Raw genomic sequence first — 19906 nt, 5'->3', positions numbered from 1 at the left:
TGCGTGGCCACACAAAAAAAATTTAAAGGCAACATGCATTGAAAAACTGGCTGCCTGCAACAACAAAATTCTACAAGTAACATTGGCTGTAAGGCTGGCAGAGATTACAGAGATAGGGAGGGACGAGGCCCTGGAGAGATTTGCAGACAAAACACAACAACAGTCATTTGTCAGCTATTATGCCAGCTGGGCTTGACTTCATTATGACAAAAATTAGGTTCTTCCAACTTCTCTCCCTCTTCATGATACATCACTTTAATTTAGTGTTGCCAGAAAGACTGGGCTGCAGGCAAGAAATTTCTTCTCGACATTGAGAAAATTCATAGATGGCAGCAACACAGAGCGGGCTGCAGAGTAACATCAATGATTGTTTTGGACAGATCGAGTGCACGACAACGCTCTTGATGGATAGTTCAATAGCAGGTATTGATATGGATGTTTTCTGACTGATCATGCTGCTGGAATACTTGCAACATTACGTCAGCCCCATTCTATCTGCTACTAGGCTGATGTTCATAAATCGACAAAACCTACTGATCTTAATTTCCTGCTTGGAAGTAAGATTTTCTTCTGACAAATCTCATACTTTGAAGGCATATGTTTGTATTATGCGCTTGTATTAAGCCTCGTGAAAGCCAAGTTTTAAATAGGGAAAGAGAAGGCAGAGTACAGACTGCTGTCCTGATGGCTGAATCTGGGGACTCGACTAGACAAAACATACAGGAGGCTGATGCTCTTCCGGCCATTTCATCTTGAAAGACTACCTCCAGTCGGGGTTGCCAACTCTAGTCAGATGTATTCCTGGAGATGCTGTCACATGACCTCCTGCCTGCAACTGCCCCGCCCCCACGCTTCCACCATTGTTTTCCCAACATGCTCGCACTTGTTGTGCTTCGCCTGCTCCACAGCCAACTGGAAAGCAAACAGACTCTTAGGGCAGGATTTTGCCCTTTGGGTCAGGATCCCGGCGTCAGGGTCAAATGGGGGTCACAATACAGAACTTTGTAGAAACAATCACCTGGCAGTGATTTTCCCTGAATTGGTCAGTTAGAGACCAGAGGTCATGCTCGCCATCCAATTAAGGACACCGAGCGGGGCTCTCAAAGCTGGAGGGCCAATAGGAGGCCTTACATCTCAGAAGCAGATGCAGCCTGCAGTTCAGGTAAGAGATTGAGAAAGAGTGTCTCCATTTCGAGCTGCCCTCTCTGCACATTTTAAAACTTCTAACTCAAAAAATGGACTCAGCAGCCAGGCTACAATTATGGAGGGAGAAGTCTTTCAGAGGGCGGCCTGCGGCTCCAGTTGTGTCCAGGCAGGTGGGGAAGGCCTCAAAGCCCCCCTGGAGTGCTGCTCCCCACCCCCACCCCCCCCCCCCCTCCACTCCAGTCTGCCACCAGGAGGCCGCCTCCAGGCTTCTGGCCTAGTTCCCAACACTAGGGGAGGCCCGCAGGCTGATGGACAATTCTTCTATTAATTGGCACCAATTGGCCATTTATTTACCTTGATTGGCCACCCACTGCTTGTAGGTGGGTAGCCCTTTCGCCCCTGATTCCACTTCCGGGGAAAATAGCCTGGGGGCAGGATGGTGCCAGCAAACTGGCACACCAGCCGGTGGGCATGAATTTTCGTGCTGGCCCACCTCCATGTTCACCCCATATGGGGGCAAAAGTCCAGCTCTTCGTTACCCGATTGGATGAGTTTTGACTGTCAGTCAAATAGCCTTTATTTTCCACTGTTTGATATTTTTATAATTAATCAAGTACAGTGTCTGTCCTGCTTAGGATTCTTCTGAGGCCCATGCAGTTGCCAACAAAATATAAGTCATTTAGTTTTTAAAAATGGACATTGTTGCCAGTGGGACAGGAGTGCAGGTGTGCTCTCCCGACAGCCCAGCACGCACAATTTATTATCCCTCCTATCTTCCTCACCATTCCACTTCCTCCTGGGAGTAGGATCAGGATGGAGCAAGGGGGAGTCCAGGGAGGAAAATCATGTCAACAGATGGGTTTCACTTCCCAGCCACCTACTCCCAGTTAGAGTGAACCAAACAGCAAAGGAGCCCTACCCAAGGCATATGGCACTGTTGGACTGTCATCGAGAGGAACATCTGGGTCTTAAAGGCATGATTTCACTGCCTGGACAAGTCAGGAGGGGCTCTGCAGTACGTGTGTCATGCATAGTTACTGCCTGCAGCACTTTGCTGTTCTAAAAGAGCTGGACTTTGACATTGCTGACAAGGAGGCCCTGGCTCCGTTGGGACCACAACCAAATGGAGGAAAGCGTCATGATGACCTGCACTCAGATCCCTTCCTTTCCCAATCGCCACCACTGTCACCACCCGCCCCCCCACCCTGGACTTACCTGCGGTCAATCGTGCAGTCCAAAAGTGGGTAGACTCTGACACACATGTTGCATCAGGGCTCCTCATTGGGTCCCGCAGCTCACCTGAATTATCACGGTGAGGCCCAGGAACTAACTTAGAACAGGCCTTGGGCCTGTCAGAAATGTCTGGCAAAAGGTCATTGACCTGAAACGTTAATTCTGCTTCTCTTTCCAAAGATGCTTCCAGTCCTGCTGAGTATTTCTAGCATTTTCTACTTTTATTTCAGATTTGCGGCTTCCACAGTATTTTGCATTTTTGTTATATTAACAGCCCCTAGTTTTGGATTCCCTCACATTTGGAAACATCCATTCTACAAACACCCTCATAACCAGAAAGACCTTTATTAGGTCACCCCTCAGCTTTAAGAGCCACAGCCTGTTCAGTCTTTCCTGATTGGATACAGTTGCTTGTAAACCTTTCTTGCATATTCCACAGTGCCTTTATATCGTTCGAATAATATGGAGACCCAGGGGCTTGATTTTCAATTTGGGATCGGGAACCCGATGCCTGGGTAATTTCCGGGTCCTGACCCCATGCCGCATCTCTGTCGCTCACGCGACGCAACCCTCAAATGTAAATGCTCTAATTGGGCTAGAGGCGAGCTCGGTGCCCAATCAATGACACCGAGCGTTACTAGGAGGCGGGAGCTGTCTGCAGAGCGTGAACGGCAAAGGCAGATGGCAGCCATGATGGGGCCTGCTACTACCGCACAGAAGAGAGGAGGCCGCACAGCAGGGGGGCCAGCAGCCTCACCGGGCACGAAGGTGGGCAAAAGGCCAACTGAAAGGCGCTGTGTCCAATCCGAAGCAGGATTCCCCCAGCTCCCAAAAGTTTAAGGAATAGAGAAAAGTCCTTCGTTTCTGCCCGCAATGAACCTGTCAGATGTGCACTAACGTGCACCAGACTGCTGGGCTTCGGCGATTTACAAATAGAAAAACCACCTTCTCGCCTTCCCCCGCCCGTTGACAACCTTCTCAAATAGCTTAACATGCTGTTAATTGTGGCAAGGGGGTTCCTGATTTACCTCCGCCCCTCTGTGCTCTCACTTTGAAAATTGGAGCATTGGAACTGACACACCATCCGCCAGCGCTTCTTTCAAAGCACGCCCACTCCCATTCCTGCACCCGTTGATGATTGAAAATGCCAGTCTATAACTGTGCACAGCTCTCAAGTGTGGTCTAACCAAGGTTCTATAAAGGACAATTTCTCTACTTTTCAATTCTATTCCTCTAGAAATGAATTACATTTTCGTGGCCTTATTAACCTGCTACTTTTAATCTGTGATCTGTGATCTAGATTCCTTTGCTCCTAAGTATGTGCTTCCTTATTCCTCCTACCAAAATGTATTACCTCACAGTTCCTTATCCTGTGACAGCGAGACATTAGTTATCAAGGTTATTAATATTTTCAATTAATTTTCAGCTTCAGCTCATAAGAAGTCATTTGGAATATTTTTTTTAATTGGTGCAGTTCATGTACAAATGTAACACGCGCATATTACATTCCCCTCTATCATTATGTCTCTGTATTAGAACTATCTTGTTTGCTAATTTTGTACTTATGACTGATAGCAACAACTCATAATGATCTCGTGCCTTTAACCAGTAGAAATAGAGGCATAGATTGCAAAAGCAATGAAGTTATTATGAACTTTTATAAAACACTGGTTCAGCCTCAACTACAGTGCTGCGTCCAATTCTGGGCACCACACTTTAGGAAGGATGTGAAGGCTTTAGAGAGGGGGCAGAAAAAAATTATGAAAATGGTTCCAGGGATGTGGGACTTCTGTTACTTGGATAGATTGGAGAAGCTGGGATAGTTCTCTTTAGAGAAGGTTGAGAAAAGGTTTGGTAGAGGTGTTGAAAATCATGTGGGGTCTGGACAGATAGGGAGAAGCTGTTCCCATTGGGAGAGGATCGAGAACCAGAGGACACTGATTTAAGGTGAATGGCAAAAGAACCAAAGGCGGCATGAGGAATTTTTTTTTTAACACAGCGAGTGGTTAGGATCTGGAATGCACTGTCTGACCTTGTGGTGGAGGCAGATTCAATCAGGGCTTTCAAAATGGAATTAAATTTGTGCTTGAAGGAAAGAAAATTGTAGGGCTATGGGAAAAATGCAGGGGCGTGGGACTAGCTGGATTGTTCTTGCAGCGAGCTAGTATGGACTCAGTAGGCTGAAGGGTCTCCTGTTCTGAAACCATTCTATGAATTATGGCCTGAATCTTCCGTCCCTGCCGCTGATGTTGGTAGCAGGTGAAAGAAATGGCGGCCCGCGCGTGTCGCGGAGCCGCCGCAATCTTCCCGTTTAGCGGCACATTTAAATAGCCAGGGTAGGCTGCCACCCCTGGCTCCCGCCCAATCACGTGGAGAGGGCAGGCTGTCCGTCCCCGGCAATGACACCATTTTTAAAGGGCTTTCAGCCCAACCGGGAAATTTAAATATTTAAAGGTGTCGTGAATCAAAAGAAATATAGGCACCACTTCTGCCCCTCTCCCACACCCCAAATAACAATAAAATTAATTATTTGCTCTCCCCCCCACCCCCAAAAAACACTTAACTTGTCCATCTGACCTGCAACCCCCCCAAAACTGCACAAACCGTAACCTCCAACCCTCCCCACCATCCCCGACACCCATGATGTTACTTTGACCCTGTTCCTCCCCTACCTCCCACACTGATAAACTTACCTCCTCCCCCCACTCCCCACCAGTATGGCACCTCGTTTCCCTGGACGGGGATCCGAAGGTGCGGGAGTGCCAGCCTCCCGGCTGAAGATCGCAGTGGGACATCAGGTGCCCACATAAGTATCATTAATTCATTCTCATGCAGTATAAGTTGTTGTTTTCCCTTACATTGGTTATTCTTGCGATTGTCCTGATGAGTGCAAGATGAAAAGCTTCGACGACATGTTTCTATTTTCAGCAATACTCACTCATTTAAATTAATTTAAATATTCAAATGGGGGGGTCAGGTCACCGAACGGCGGGGGAGTGCCACAAGGCCTCGCCGCTGCCAGTAATATCGAGCCGGGCCCTCCTGACGTCGGGGTACATTGCGGCCCTATCCTGGAGGCATCTTCATGCACCCCCCTCCCCACCCCGCCGTGAAACCCGATGCCTGGGGGAGAATAAAATCCACCCCTATGATTCTGAAGATCCCAAGGCGCCTCACAAACAATGGTAAGGAAAATGATGGCAAACTGGAGAGTGCTAGATTAGGAGAGGTCACAAAGATGGGTGTCAAGGGGTTTTTGAATGCGGAGAGGGAGGGAGGGAGGTTTGGGGGTAAGTTTCTTATAACCGGGCCCAAGATGGCTGAAGGTTGTGCAAACAACAATGAGGTGAAGAGGATGGGGGAGACGCATAGAGGGCCAAAGAACAGATTTTTAAGGGAGGTGGGGAGGCATATTGGGCACTAACAGTTTGCAGGGATAGGATAGGGCAAGGCTATGGGTGGTTTACACATTCGGAAAGTTATTTGAAATGAATTGGGGGGGGGGGTGCGGTAATGTAAACCTTTGTGCAATAGTGCAAAATGAGTGATAGTCATTCAGCAGCCAGTTTTACATCGCTCCCACTTTTTATTTCCACAGAAATGCACTGTCAATTCCATTGTCACCTAATTGCTATTCCTTAATTCCGTAGAATGATATAGCACAGAGGGAGGCCGTTCAACCCATCATGTCTGTGCTGGCTCTTTGAAAGAGCTATCCAATTAGCCCCACTCTCCTGGGACCTCCCCTTTTCTCCTAATCCTTTCAACCTTGTTGGGAGTCCTATGGTTCAGTACTTGGTTCGTCAGCTGAGGTTCCACAAACAAACAAAAACACCACATAGTTGTGACATAAACCACATCTGTCAAATGGAAGCATATTAATTTCAGCATATGGAACACTATTTGAACGTTTACTGGACATTGAACATAACTTGTTTAAAAGGACCACAGAGCAGTGGTTGAAAACATGGCTGCACATTTGCATTCTGAGAGACAGTTGCATAGAGAGACAATGGAAGTGCCCCTGATTCAATTAGCCAGATGGGTTTTGCCAATAGTGATGAACAAAAGATATTGAGAGTATTGTCTGCGAAAGTGCCAGCATTCCACACCCCACCCTCCTCCACCAACTGAGTGTGTCTAGTAAACTTTGAAGAATCAACAATCCTCACAGGCGATGCTGTGCCAAACAAAGAGCTGGTCACATGACTAACCTGTTGGCCGACTTGGGAATTGTTTGGATTGAGGATCACGGAAAAGTTTTGAGACAGACTGCAATTTTGAAGACCAAAGAGAAGCAAGGTCTCTCTCTCTCTCTGTCTCTCTCTCACACAAAGTTCCAGGGACCCACGGAGGTAACTTAAGCCTCAATACAGAAGACCCCTGCAGCTTTCTGGTGCCAGCGAAACAAGTTTGAAAGTGTGCACTGGGCCCCAACGAGAACTGCAAGACTTAACTTCAATCAAAGGCTTCACAGAAAAACTAAAAAACAGTAAATGAATTCCATCTACTACTTCAAACCTTCCCCCTTTAATTCTTTCTCCTCCTCTGTATCTATTTGTGTGTGCGTTTATCGCATATGCACGCCAGCATGGTTGCGTCGCGCATTTTTAGTAGTTTTAACTGAGTTTGAGTGTTAAGGTTCATAAACAAACACCTTGCTTGCTTAAACCTGAGAAAGCCTGTCTGATTGATTCCCTTACAATTACAATTAGAGAGCAGTGAACAAGGACTCACTGAGGGGAAACTAAAAACAGTGTTTTTAAAAGTTAAACCCTGTTACGGCCAAACCAGGAAAGGGGCCAGAGGGGAGCCCGAGACCCTTTCCTCAACTGGTCGTAACATAGTATTTACAGTACAGAAACAGAAGCATTCGGCCCAATAGATCTCTGCCAGTGTTTATGCCTCACATGAGCCCCTTCTCACACTAAGCTTCTACAGCACTGTCATTTGATGCAAACTGTTCTGTGATACTGAGTCAGTTTTAACTGCTCCGTAAACCAGGTAATGAATAGAAAAGATTATGAGAAACAGGTAATGGATTTCCAGGGTAGCAAGCGAACATTGTGCTGCTTGGTACCTTGCACGAAGAGGTGGATAAACATCTGGCTAGGAATAAGATTGAGGATAATTACAGTAAATACAGGTTAAGAGGATTGACAATCATATAGAACATGATGGTTCCTTAGCTACTGGAGGTGTAGAAATATGATATAAAGGAAGCAAACAATCCAAGAGGAATGGTATAGAACAGGTAAGATAACTAGATATTCTAGAGCTTTGTGTTCTTGAGGCACAAGGAAGAAACCTTGCAAAACCTTTCCTTAGGAGTCACTTGAAATTTCCAAGACTACCTGCACTATATTTTTAACGGGCGAAGGAGTCACCGGCATCAAAAATGAGTAAATGGAGTTGAGGTACAGTCCTCCCATGATCTAATTAAATGGCAGAACAGACTTGATGGGCTGAATGTCCCATCACCTTTCCTATGCTCAACAACAACTTGCATTTATATAGCACCTTTAATGTAGTAAAATGCCCCTAGGCACTACACTGCAATGTCATCAGACACAATTTGACAACCGAGCCACATAAGGAGATATAGGGCAGGAGATGGTATTCTGGCTGGCTTCTTTGATATTGCAGGATAAACAATGTTGACCCCAGAAAGAGGAGGAATACGCTGGATGGTCTATTATTCCCTCATTGTGTTCCCTCTGACTGCTGAGTCTACTATGAAGTAAACTGATGATAACAACACTATGATTTGCATTGTTTGCATCAAGCTCAATAAGTTCCAGATCAAACAGACTGCCAAAACACTCTATGATATTGATATAGCTAAAGCCAGTTCTCTTATTAGGCTTGACAGTGAGAAGAAAGCTTATGTCCTTCCAGCCCCAGACTATGATGCATTGGCTGTTGCTAATAAGATTGGCACCATTTAAAGTGGCTTTAGGAAGAACTGTATAAATATTGCACATCAAAGGCTACAAACACCGTCACACTATGTTTTCATTAAGTGCTTCTGCAGCCGTGTGAGAGAGGGGGAGGGTGTGCCTAGGAAGATGTAGCAAATGACTTATGGTCCAGTTGGGCATTTTTTTTTCATTCATGGGATGTTCAAGGGAGTTCCAGAATTTTGACCCAGCGATTGTGAATGAACGGCGATATAGTTCCAAGTCAGGATGGTGTGTGGCTTGGAGGGGAATTACTATGAAGTAAATTGACGATCACAACACTATGATTTGCATTGTTTGCAAGGGTGGTGTTCTCATGCATCTGCTGCCCTTGCCCTTCTCGGTGGTAGAGGTCGCAGGTTTGGAAGGTGCTGTCTGAGGAGCCTTGGTGAGTTTCTGCAATGCATCTTGTAGATGGTACACACTGCTGCCACTGTGCATCAGTGGTAGAGGGAGTGAATGTTTGTGAATGGGGTGCCAGCCAAGCGGGCTGCTTTGTCCTGGATGGTGTCGAGCTTCTTGAGTGTTTTGGAGCTGTACCCATCCAGGCAAGTGGAGAGTGTTCCATCACACTCCTGACTTGTGCTTTGTAGATGGTGGACAGGATTTGGGGAGTCAGGAGGTGAGTTATTCACTGCAGGATTCCTAGCCTCTGACCTGCTCTTGTAGCCACGGTATTTATATGGCTACTCCAGTTCAGTTTCTGGTCAATGGTAATGCCCAGGATGTTGACAGTGGGGAATTCAGTGATCGTAATGCCATTGAATGTCAAGGGGAGATGGTTAGATTCTCTCTTGTTTGAGATGGTCATTGCCTGGCACTTGTCTTGCGTGAATGTTATTTACCACTTATCAGCCCAAACCTGGATATTGTCCAGGTCTTGCTGCATTTCCACATGGACTGCTTCAGTATCTGACAAGTCGCGAATGGTGCTGAACATTTTGCAATCATCAGCGAATTTCTGTATCTAAAGATTAACTAAGTACTGCAAGTGCACTGAACACAGCTGTAATCACTCACAAAATGCACCTAACCCTGATTTTGCTGTGAGCTTTGATGGATATATTTTCTTGTTGAATTGAAATTGTGATAAATAAAGACACAAGCCAGGCCCTGACCCCAGACCTGCCAAAAACAGGGCCTGTAGGATGGGGATGGGAGTTAAAATATCATCAACCGAGCCTAGCTGAACGTACACCCAGTGCCATTTTAACAGGCGCGGTTTGGATCCCATGCGAGATAGGTGGGGGCCTCATTGACATTCAGAAGTCGGGGTCCAAAGCTATCATTTCATCGCCAGGGAAATTAAAGATCAGCAGTCCCAGGAGAGGGCTGAGAAGGTAAAGTTATTTTATTCTTTAAAGGTTTCCTTGGGGCTGTAATCTTTTTATGTTGTCTGATGCAACATAAATGAAATGCGTGGAGTTCAGTTGATTGAAGATCTCAAACAGGTTTATTAACAGCTCTTTACAAGTATATACAGTGCAGAGCTACCTATTTACAGGACTTGCCTCTTGGTGTTACAGTTACAGAGTGAGCCTAGCATGTAGTCACATGACTGCATACTGGTACTCAGCATACTAGGATCTTAAAGGGATATCACTCTTGAAGGCAATCACACATCTGGGGTCAAGAGGAATTCCTATGATTTCCTGGGATATCATCCCCCGCCACACTCGCCAACGCTCCTCACACGAACCGCAGTTGCCAGGAACCATTCCCGCAAGTACCAGGCTGCAGCCTCCTGCTACGCTCGCCCATCTCCCACCAGTGGATCTGACATCCTTACTTTGGGATCAGGCGGGAGTCGGACCTTGTCTGCTTAAATGAGGCCTATGTGTTAAAATTGCTTGGACGTCACGCTAGCAAGCCGGGGCAAGAGTAGGGTTGTCAATTATGGTTGCACAGATTCCTGGAGGTATCATTTCATAACTCCTACCTCCAACTACCCCAAGTCACTCGACTAGCCCCTCCCCCACCCCCCCCCCGCCCCTCCCCTTCCCACCCCACCCCCCACCTCCCCCATCTATTTTATGACAAAGAAATGGAGCTGTTGAAAGAAATTGAAAAAAGAACACACACTTTTTGAAAAAAATTGCCGGAAAGGTTGGCAACATTAGGTGAGCGTCAAGCTCCTTCCCGCAGCCCCACACTTTCCCCAGGCACCACAACCACTCCCTCCCCCCAACCCCGCCCCCCCTCCCCCAACCAGTTAAAATCGGGGCTTCAGTTTCTCTCTTGCCGAAATTTTAGTTTACCCTATTTCCTGCTTTTGAGATTTTGTTCAATGTGGTGAGCTGCATTACTTCCAATGGCACTGCTGTAATTCGGGGAGACCTCGTTCAATCCGTGAATGCTTATCTTTAGAGGCTTAATGAATCAACTGATGAGACATCTGAGATCAGGAGGTCCTTGTTTGTAAGATGCTCGCAGCCTTCTTCCCTTCTTCGTATTCATACCAGGGACCTCTGTCTACAAATAAGCTCAATACTGCAACATAAACAGAGGCTTAAGACTTGCCAAGCTTGGTTTCTTTTACCTTAAAGTTTGCGGTGGTCTGCAGACATAGATTGATCACTGGCTTCCACCATTTACTTAGCCTCTTAGTACAGGAGACCATGGTAAATGATTCAGTGAGTGAGAGACTGGCCGAGACAAGATAATGTTTGAATCAGGCTTAGTGAATGCTCTCCCGCAGCACATTGCCATGGTGACTAACCTTTAAAGCAAGTGAGTTTTAAAGGTTAGTCACACTTTAAAACAAACCTCAATTTTGAAATTTTTAACCTCGTGTTCAAATCCCTCCACAGTCTCACCGCTCCACCTCTGTAACCTTCTCCAGCCCTACAACCCTCTGAGATCTCCGCATTCCTTTGCTAATGATTCAAAGCTAGGTGGGAATGTGAACTGTCACAAAGAGGCTGCAAATAGACACTGACGGGTTAAGTGAGTGGACAACAGGTGGCAGATGGAGTATATTGTGGGGAAGTGGGTTATTCACTTTGAGTCGTAAGAACAGAAAAGCAGAATATTTTTTAAAAGGCATGAAACTTCTAAATGTTGTTGTTCGGAGAGACTTGGCGATACTCGTACAAGGAATACAGAAAGTTATCTTGTAGGTACTGCAAAAAATTAGGAAGACAAATGGCATGTTGGCTTTAATTGAACGGGTACTGAAGTACAACAATAAGGAAGTCTTGCTACAATTGTATAGGGCTTTGGTGAGACTGCATCTGGAGTACTGTGTGCAGTTTTTGGTCTCCATATTTAAGGAAGGATATACTTGCCTTGGAGGTAGTACAGAGAAGGTTCACTAGATTGGTGCCTGGGATGAGAGGGTTGTCCTATGATGAGAGGATGATTAAGTTGGGCCTATACTCTCTGGAGTTTACAGGAATGAGAGATGATCTCATTGAAACATATGAGATTCTGAAGGGGATTGACAAGGCAGACAGTGAGAGGTTGTTTCCCCTGGCTGGGGAATCTAGAACACAGGGACACAGTCTCCAAATAAGGGGCCGATCGTTTAGGACTGAGATGAGAAGAAATTTTTTCACTGAAAGGATTGTGAATCTTTGGATTGCTCATCCCCAGAGGGTTGTGAATGTTCCATTGTTGAATATACTTAAGGGTGAGATAGATAGATTTTTGATCTTGCAGGGAATCAAGGGATATGGGGAGTAGGGCGGGAAAGTGGAATTGAGGCAGAGGATCAGCCATGATTGTATTGAATGACGCAGCAGGCTTGAGGAACCGTATGATCTACTCCTGCTCCTATTTCTTATGTTATTAGGTTAACTCTGGCCTCTTGTGTATCCCCAACGTCCTTTGCCCCTGTTATTGGCAGCCTTCAGCGTCTAGGCCCAAAGCTATGCAATTCCCTCCCTAACCCTCTTTGGTTCTCTGTCTCTACTCTTTCAAACTTACCTTTGTGATCAAACTTTTGGTCATCTGTCCTAATGTCTCCTTCATTGGCTCGATGCCAATTCTCATCTGCTAACACTCCTGTGAAGCACTCTGGGATGCTTTACTATGTTAACGGCGCTATATAAATACAAAAACAAAAGCAAAATACTGCAGATGCTGGAAATCTGAAACAAAAACGAAAAGTGCTGGAAATACTCAGCAGGTCTGGCAGCATCTGTGGAGAGAGAAGCAAAGTTAACGTTTCAGGTCTGTGACCTTTCATCGGTTCTGAAATGTTAACTTTGCTTCTCTTTTCACAGATGCTGCCAGACCTGTTGAGTATTTCCAGCACTTCTTGTTTTTGTGTTGTATATAAATACAAGCTGTTCACGTTGGGATGTCAGAATGTTTAGCCTGTGCTTTTTCTCAAAGGAGGCATGAAATATTGATCAGGATCCGTAGCATTAATAAAACAGGACACTGTTCAGATGCAGGCAGTGTACAAGGTTAATTAAGAACATTTCTTGGCAATGCAGCCTGTGATATCAAGTTGTCATTCTTAAAAGGCAGCATTCTGCCATTCCATGCATTTAGTGGGGAAAGCAGGGAGCTGCACGGGAGCATCAAGTCACTCCAAGTCACACACCAACATTCTTCTTTTGGGCCTCCTTATCTCGAGAGACAATGGATACGCGCCTGGAGGTGGTCAGTGGTTTGTGAAGCAGCGCCTGGAGTGGCTATAAAGGCCAATTCTGGAGTGACAGGCTCTTCCACAGGTGCTGCAGAGAAATTTGTTTGTTGGGGCTGTTGCACAGTTGGCTCTCCCCTTGCGCCTCTGTCTTTTTTCCTGCCAACTACTAAGTCTCTTCGACTCGCCACAATTTAGCCCTGTCTTTATGGCTGCCCGCCAGCTCTGGCGAATGCTGGCAACTGACTCCCACGACTTGTGATCAATGTCACACGATTTCATGTCGCGTTTGCAGACGTCTTTATAACGGAGACATGGACGGCCGGTGGGTCTGATACCAGTGGCGAGCTCGCTGTACAATGTGTCTTTGGGGATCCTGCCATCTTCCATGCGGCTCACATGACCAAGCCATCTCAAGCGCCGCTGACTCAGTAGTGTGTATAAGCTGGGGATGTTGGCCGCTTCAAGGACTTCTGTGTTGGAGATATAGTCCTGCCACCTGATGCCAAGTATTCTCCGAAGGCAGCGAAGATGGAATGAATTGAGACGTCGCTCTTGGCTGGCATACGTTGTCCAGGCCTCGCTGCCGTAGAGCAAGGTACTGAGGACACAGGCCTGATACACTCGGACTTTTGTGTTCCGTGTCAGTGCGCCATTTTCCCACACTCTCTTGGCCAGTCTGAACATAGCAGTGGAAGCCTTACCCATGCGCTTGTTGATTTCTGCATCTAGAGACAGGTTACTGGTGATAGTTGAGCCTAGGTAGGTGAACTCTTGAACCACTTCCAGAGCGTGGTCGCCAATATTGATGGATGGAGCATTTCTGACATCCTGCCCCATGATGTTCGTTTTCTTGAGGCTGATGGTTAGGCCAAATTCATTGCAGGCAGACGCAAACCTGTCGATGAGACTCTGCAGGCATTCTTCAGTGTGAGATGTTAAAGCAGCATCGTCAGCAAAGAGGAGTTCTCTGATGAGGACTTTCCGTACTTTGGACTTCGCTCTTAGACGGGCAAGGTTGAACAACCTGCCCCCTGATCTTGTGTGGAGGAAAATTCCTTCTTCAGAGGATTTGAACGCATGTGAAAGCAGCAGGGAGAAGAAAAGTGCTGGAAATACTCAGCAGGTCTGGCAGCATCTGTGGAGAGAGAAGCAAAGTTAACGTTTCAGGTCTGTGACCTTTCATCGGTTCTGAAATGTTAACTTTGCTTCTCTTTTCACAGATGCTGCCAGACCTGTTGAGTATTTCCAGCACTTCTTGTTTTTGTGTTGTATATAAATACAAGCTGTTCACGTTGGGATGTCAGAATGTTTAGCCTGTGCTTTTTCTCAAAGGAGGCATGAAATATTGATCAGGATCCGTAGCATTAATAAAACAGGACACTGTTCAGATGCAGGCAGTGTACAAGGTTAATTAAGAACATTTCTTGGCAATGCAGCCTGTGATATCAAGTTGTCATTCTTAAAAGGCAGCATTCTGCCATTCCATGCATTTAGTGGGGAAAGCAGGGAGCTGCACGGGAGCATCAAGTCACTCCAAGTCACACACCAACATTACATGGACATATATCAACCATTCTTGTATTATCACTGGGTCAAAATCCTGGCACTCCCTAACAGCACTGCGGGTGTACCTACACCACACTGACTGCAGCAGTTCATGAAGGCAGTCCAGCACCACCTTCTCAAGGGCAACTAGAGATGAAAATGCCAGCCTTGCCAATGTTGCCCACAGCATGAGAATTTAATTTTGTAAAAGAGTAGATCAGAGGTAGGGCTGCCCTGCTTCTCGGATCCATGCTCCCTGTGATCGCGGATGCATGCTGGCAGTGCGGGATTGAGACATCACGTGGGAAGTCTTTTAAACAAGACAAATTTTCTGGCGGTAATTCATGAGGACTGGGGCACCCTTTCACTTCCTGCTGCTGACAGTGCAGCTGTAAATGCATTCCTCATATGCGTGTTTATGATTCTCACTACAAATAGTGAACAGAGGAATTCCCCCTCCTGAAGGTTCACAGTTCAATGCTACAAGGGTCTGTGCGCTGAGTAACTCTCTGCAGTGAGATAAATATTGATGCCAGACTCTATTCACATGAAGCTGCACAAGCAACAGTTTACTGGATTATGTGATTCAGGACAGAAGATGGTTCATTAGTAACAACAGCATATATTTGTATAGAACATCTAACATGGTAAAATGTTCGAAGGCACTTCGCAGAAGCGATTACTGTATTTACTTGTGTAAAAGTCAATTTCGTGTATAAGTTGACCCATGACTTTAGGCCAAAAAATCTTGAATTTTTCCTATATCTCATGTAAAGGTTAAGCTTAACTTTCAGAGCGCAGACAGAACATTCTAATCACGCACTGATATAGATACCTGATTGTTCAGCGGGGACCCCCACATTTTTTCAATATGGCACCAAGGAAGAACAACAAATGCACAGCGCAGTTTAAACTAAAAGTCGTTGCGCGGGCAGAGAAGGTGAATAAGTGTGCGGCAGCAAGAGAATTCAAAGTATCAGAGAAGAGTGTCAGAGATTGGAGAAAGCTTTGTACACAGCTCACGAAGATGCCAGAGCATAAAAATGCCATTGGGGGAAAGCCTAGCAAGTGGTTGCAATGAGGTGGTGAAGTTGCAGAGTGGATCAGTGAACCTCACCAGAACAGAAACATAGTTTCCTGCACATCCATCCGACTCTCCCTGTCTCCATGGTGGCTATTAATGTGTTAATAAAGGTTTGAAAATATGACTCGTGTAAAAGTCAACTCCCCCAAATTTTAGCCTCAAAACATTGGTCTCAAAAATTCAGCTTTTACTCGGCCATCAAAATTTGACCGTACCTTTACCATCAAAGAATGATTGAAATCATAGTTCAGATTTATTGACAAATATGCAGTCATTAGGTGAAGACTTTAGTTGTAGTGAAAGATGGAAGTGGTGGAGATTGATTCTTGCGGCAGGGTCAAGCGATTTGCTCTGCGCTGGATGGTGTTGAGTTTCTTGAGTGCTGTTTTTTTTTGATGCACATCCATCCGTAAGAGTGGAAAGTATTCCATCAAACTTCTAATTCGAGCCTTGTTAACACTGGAGCAGCTTTGAGGGGCCAGGATGTGGTTCAGTCATCGCAGAGTATCCAGCATCTGCCGTACGCTTACCCCCACAGTGTTGACATGACGGGTCCAGTTAGGTTTTTGGTTATTTGTAACTCCCAAGATATTGATGGTGGCGACTCAGCAAGGAGGGTGATTTGAAGGGGCTGAGCTTCCTCCTGTTTGAGATGGTGTTTGTAACTGGAATTTCAGTCAAATGTACAAAGCAAGTCCTGGCTGATACTTACCCCGCAATCAATATCACTAAAACTATCTGGTCATTTGCTGTTTGTGGGAGATTGCTGTGTGCAAACTGGCTGCAAAATTTCTCGACATTACAACAGTGACTGCACTTCAAAAATAATTCATTGGTTGTAAATAGCAATGTGCAGCCTGAGATTGCGAAAGGCGCTAGCCAAATGTGGCTTTGTTTGTTACTATTTTATTTATTTGGAGAGACGATGGTGTAATGGTAATGTTGCTGAACTAGGAATCCAGAGGCCCAGGCTAATCCCCCGGGAACATGGGTTCAAACGCCACCATGGCAGCTGGGGGAATGTAAATTCAATTAATTCATAAAGATCTGGCATTGAAAGCTAGTCTCAGTAATGGTGCCATGAAACTATCATCAATTGTTGTAAAAAACCCATCTGGTTCACTAATGTCCTTTAGGGAAGGAAATCTGCCCTCCTTACCTGGTCTGGCCTACATACGACTCCAGACCCACAGCAATGCGATTGATTCTTAACTCCCCTCTAAAATGGCCGAGCAAGCCACTCAGTTGTCAAGGGCAATCAGGGATGGTCAATTTGCCAGCGACGCCCACATCTCATGAAATGAATATAAAAAAAGTTTCTTTCTTTCTCATTCACGCCTCATGCTACCCGCCACTCGTCCACTGAGCCTATTGTGGACTGGCACAGTCTAATTCATTATCGATGGAGCTCAACATGGACTCAACACTGAACAGGCCTCCTCTTGATGTTATGATGGAGGGAAGGTTACTGATGAACTAGCTGAAGGCGGTTAGGTCAAGGATGCTTCCCAAGGAACACCTGCAGCAACACTTTGAGGCAAAAAGCCTCTAACAAACACAACCACCTCCCTTTGTGTCGTGTATGACTCCATCCACTGGAACATTCCCTCATCAACTTTTCCCCACTGACACCAGCTTTGTAAGGACTCCATAGTCAAATGCTGCCCTGATGTCAAAGGCAGCTACACTCATTGCTCTTTTAGCATTTGGCTCTTGGGTCTATGTCTGAATCGACATAGAGCAACATATTATCAAAGCACATTGCAAGAAGGGACGTAATGGGTAGAATTTGCTGGAGCAGGATATCTCACAGTGTACTTAGACACTTTTCTGCACCTTTCAGCGTAGCATGCAAGAAGTAAGCTGTTCACAGCAGGCTGAGGGAAATGAGCATTTAGAACCTCAGCGAATGACCCAACCAACATTCTATCTCCCAAACCAATGAGATTCAAGGACTGAGAGATAACAAGAGGAAGGAGGGTGAATTGGAGTCAAATCGGGTACAGAGAGCGAAATAAAGAGAGGGAAAAATGATTGGAGACAGAGAGAAAAAAGAGACGGAAAGGAAAAATAAAATATTTGTGAAGATTCACAATACATGGAGTATCTCTTCCCTGCCATAAGATGCTGCCACATAATGACATGCGTCATTCACATGCTGTTATTTTAGCAGAACATTCTGCCCAATATTACTAATAATCCAAGCCATAGTGGAGCAAAAGCAGTGTTGTAATGTGTCCTGGTTCACAGACAGCACTTGGCAAAGCATTTGTTTATGAGTAAGTTATTAAAAGTGACAAACACAGCAAGGAATGAAGGTCTGTTAAAGGCGACATAAACAATCATTCATGTGACAAACTAATTTAGTCATTTACCATACAGAAATTTAAATTCTACCTAAAAAGAAATTACTTCATGCAATGCTCTTGTTGCTTATTATCTACTGACCTTATGGACAACATATAGTTTGGTCCATGACAAGGTCAGGAGTTAAGCAATTCACTGGTGATTCCACACAGAAATCTCTGCGCTCCTCCAATTCCGGCCTCTTGTGCATCCCTGACTTTTCATCGCTCCACCATTGGCGGCTGTGCCTTCAGTGACCTGGACCCTAAGCCCTGGAATTCTCTCCCTCAACCTCTCAGCCTTTTTACTTCTCTCTCCTCCTTTAAGGTGAGCCGAGGTGTCCTAATACCTCCATTTGCAGCTCGGTGTCAAATGTTGTTTGATAACTCTCCTGTGACCCGTCTTGGGACACTTAAAATTGTTAAAGGGCGCTATATAAATTCGAGTTGTTGTTGTTACTTAACTCCATTCACAACTCCTCTGATAATTAAACAGCCATGAGACCTTGAGACTTCATTAAGCGTGGTCAATGAGTGGCTCAAAATGGAATGTGTTGGTAGAATGTGGTTATTTATCCATGACCTTTTAATCAAGGATACAGCCATCTGATCCTGGGCTACACTGTCCAGTTTTTGAGTGGGTTTTTATTGAAAGTGTGAACCAGGCACTAAAGGTCTGGTTTTGTTTTAAATAAAAGTCTGTCTTTTCACCTTATGAAATAGAGACATGGGTTATCAAGGCTATTAATGATTTTAATCGAACTTCGCCAGCAGAAAATATAAGATTGGTTTGTATAATTCTTTTCTTTGCTCTTTGGGATGCAGGGAACATTGGCGAGGCTGCATTTCTTGTCCATTTCTAGTTCCCCAGGCAAGGTGGTTGTGGACTGCCTCCATCAACCGCTGCAGTGCTCATCATCATATCACTCCCACAGTACCAATAGCGAGGGAGTTCTGAGATTTTGACTCAGTGACGATAAAGGAACGGGGATACACCTTAAAGATACAGCATCCGCGACAGTGGGCGATTAATTGCCTGCTCGCCATGGAATGGCTTTGGCAGTCTGATGGAGGGTCAGAGCAGGGTCTTCAGAATAAAATGTGACCCACAGAGTCATTATGAGACAGAAGGAGGCCATTCAGCCCCTCAGATCCTTGCAGCTCTCTGTAGAGCAATCCAGTCAGCCCCATTCCCCCGCTCTATCCCAGTAGCCCTGTAAGTTTATTTCCCTCAACGGCTCATACAATTTCCTGCTGAAATCATTCATCATTTATGCAATGCAAACTTTGAACGCCAATTCCCTAGTTGGGCCGGAGGCGAGCTCGGCGCCTAACTAAAGGCCGAGTGCCTCCAAGAGGTGGGAGCTGCCGGCCTGGTGCCAGCGGCTGCTGCGTTGTCGAGGAGAGCAGTCAGCTCGTGAAAGGGCCAGGTCACTAACGACGGTGGAATGTGGCCATGGATGCCAAGTGGAGGTACAGCGCTCAACCTACCCTAGTTGGCGCTTTAAATTTAATCTCACGGCACATAGAAACAAACCTGCTTTTGCCCCATGGTGACCCCGGCAGCTGTGCCCGTCATTGCCCTTACCCAGGTGTAATGAGCCCATTTCTCCTGCAGTGCCAAAAGAAAGTGAGATAAGGTGCTGCTGTCTACGCCCAATGGCATCGGCCCTTATCCATTTGAAGTTGCGTACCTCAGTGTGGGCAGGTAGTCAGCAGCACTATGGCTCTGAGCCATTCTGAGGGGTGACTGCATGGCTTGGGCACAGACTCCACCCATGTTGAGGAGCAACATGTGCCCTGAGGATCTTCCACTGGAGGGTACAAGCCCTGAGACCTGACCTGAGGGCCGTGTAGCACTCACCTTGCCTGAGTGTATCAGGTTGTTGACCATCTTACAGAGCTGGAGCCACATTCTTCTATTAATGCTGACAGCAATCTCTACCCAGGCCGGTTTTGTGTGGGTGGGTGGCTCCTCCTGACACCGCCCGGGAAA

At 45.9% G+C, this 19906-nt stretch overlaps 1 long non-coding RNA gene across 1 annotated transcript in view; it reads right to left on the bottom strand.

Annotated features, from left to right (window-relative positions):
- The window catches only part of LOC137350483 (uncharacterized), a 75151-nt gene extending 56944 nt beyond the window's left edge, over positions 1-18207 (bottom strand). The window contains exon 1 of the long non-coding RNA XR_010969439.1: positions 18014-18207. This is a non-coding gene — a long non-coding RNA (uncharacterized lncRNA). The remainder of the gene's footprint in view (positions 1-18013) is intronic.
- Between the last annotated feature and the right edge of the window lie 1699 nt (positions 18208-19906).

Source organism: Heterodontus francisci, chromosome 35, assembly GCF_036365525.1.
Source record: "Heterodontus francisci isolate sHetFra1 chromosome 35, sHetFra1.hap1, whole genome shotgun sequence".
NCBI classification, from domain to species: domain Eukaryota; kingdom Metazoa; phylum Chordata; class Chondrichthyes; order Heterodontiformes; family Heterodontidae; genus Heterodontus; species Heterodontus francisci.
This window is presented reverse-complemented; position numbering and strand designations above follow the sequence as displayed.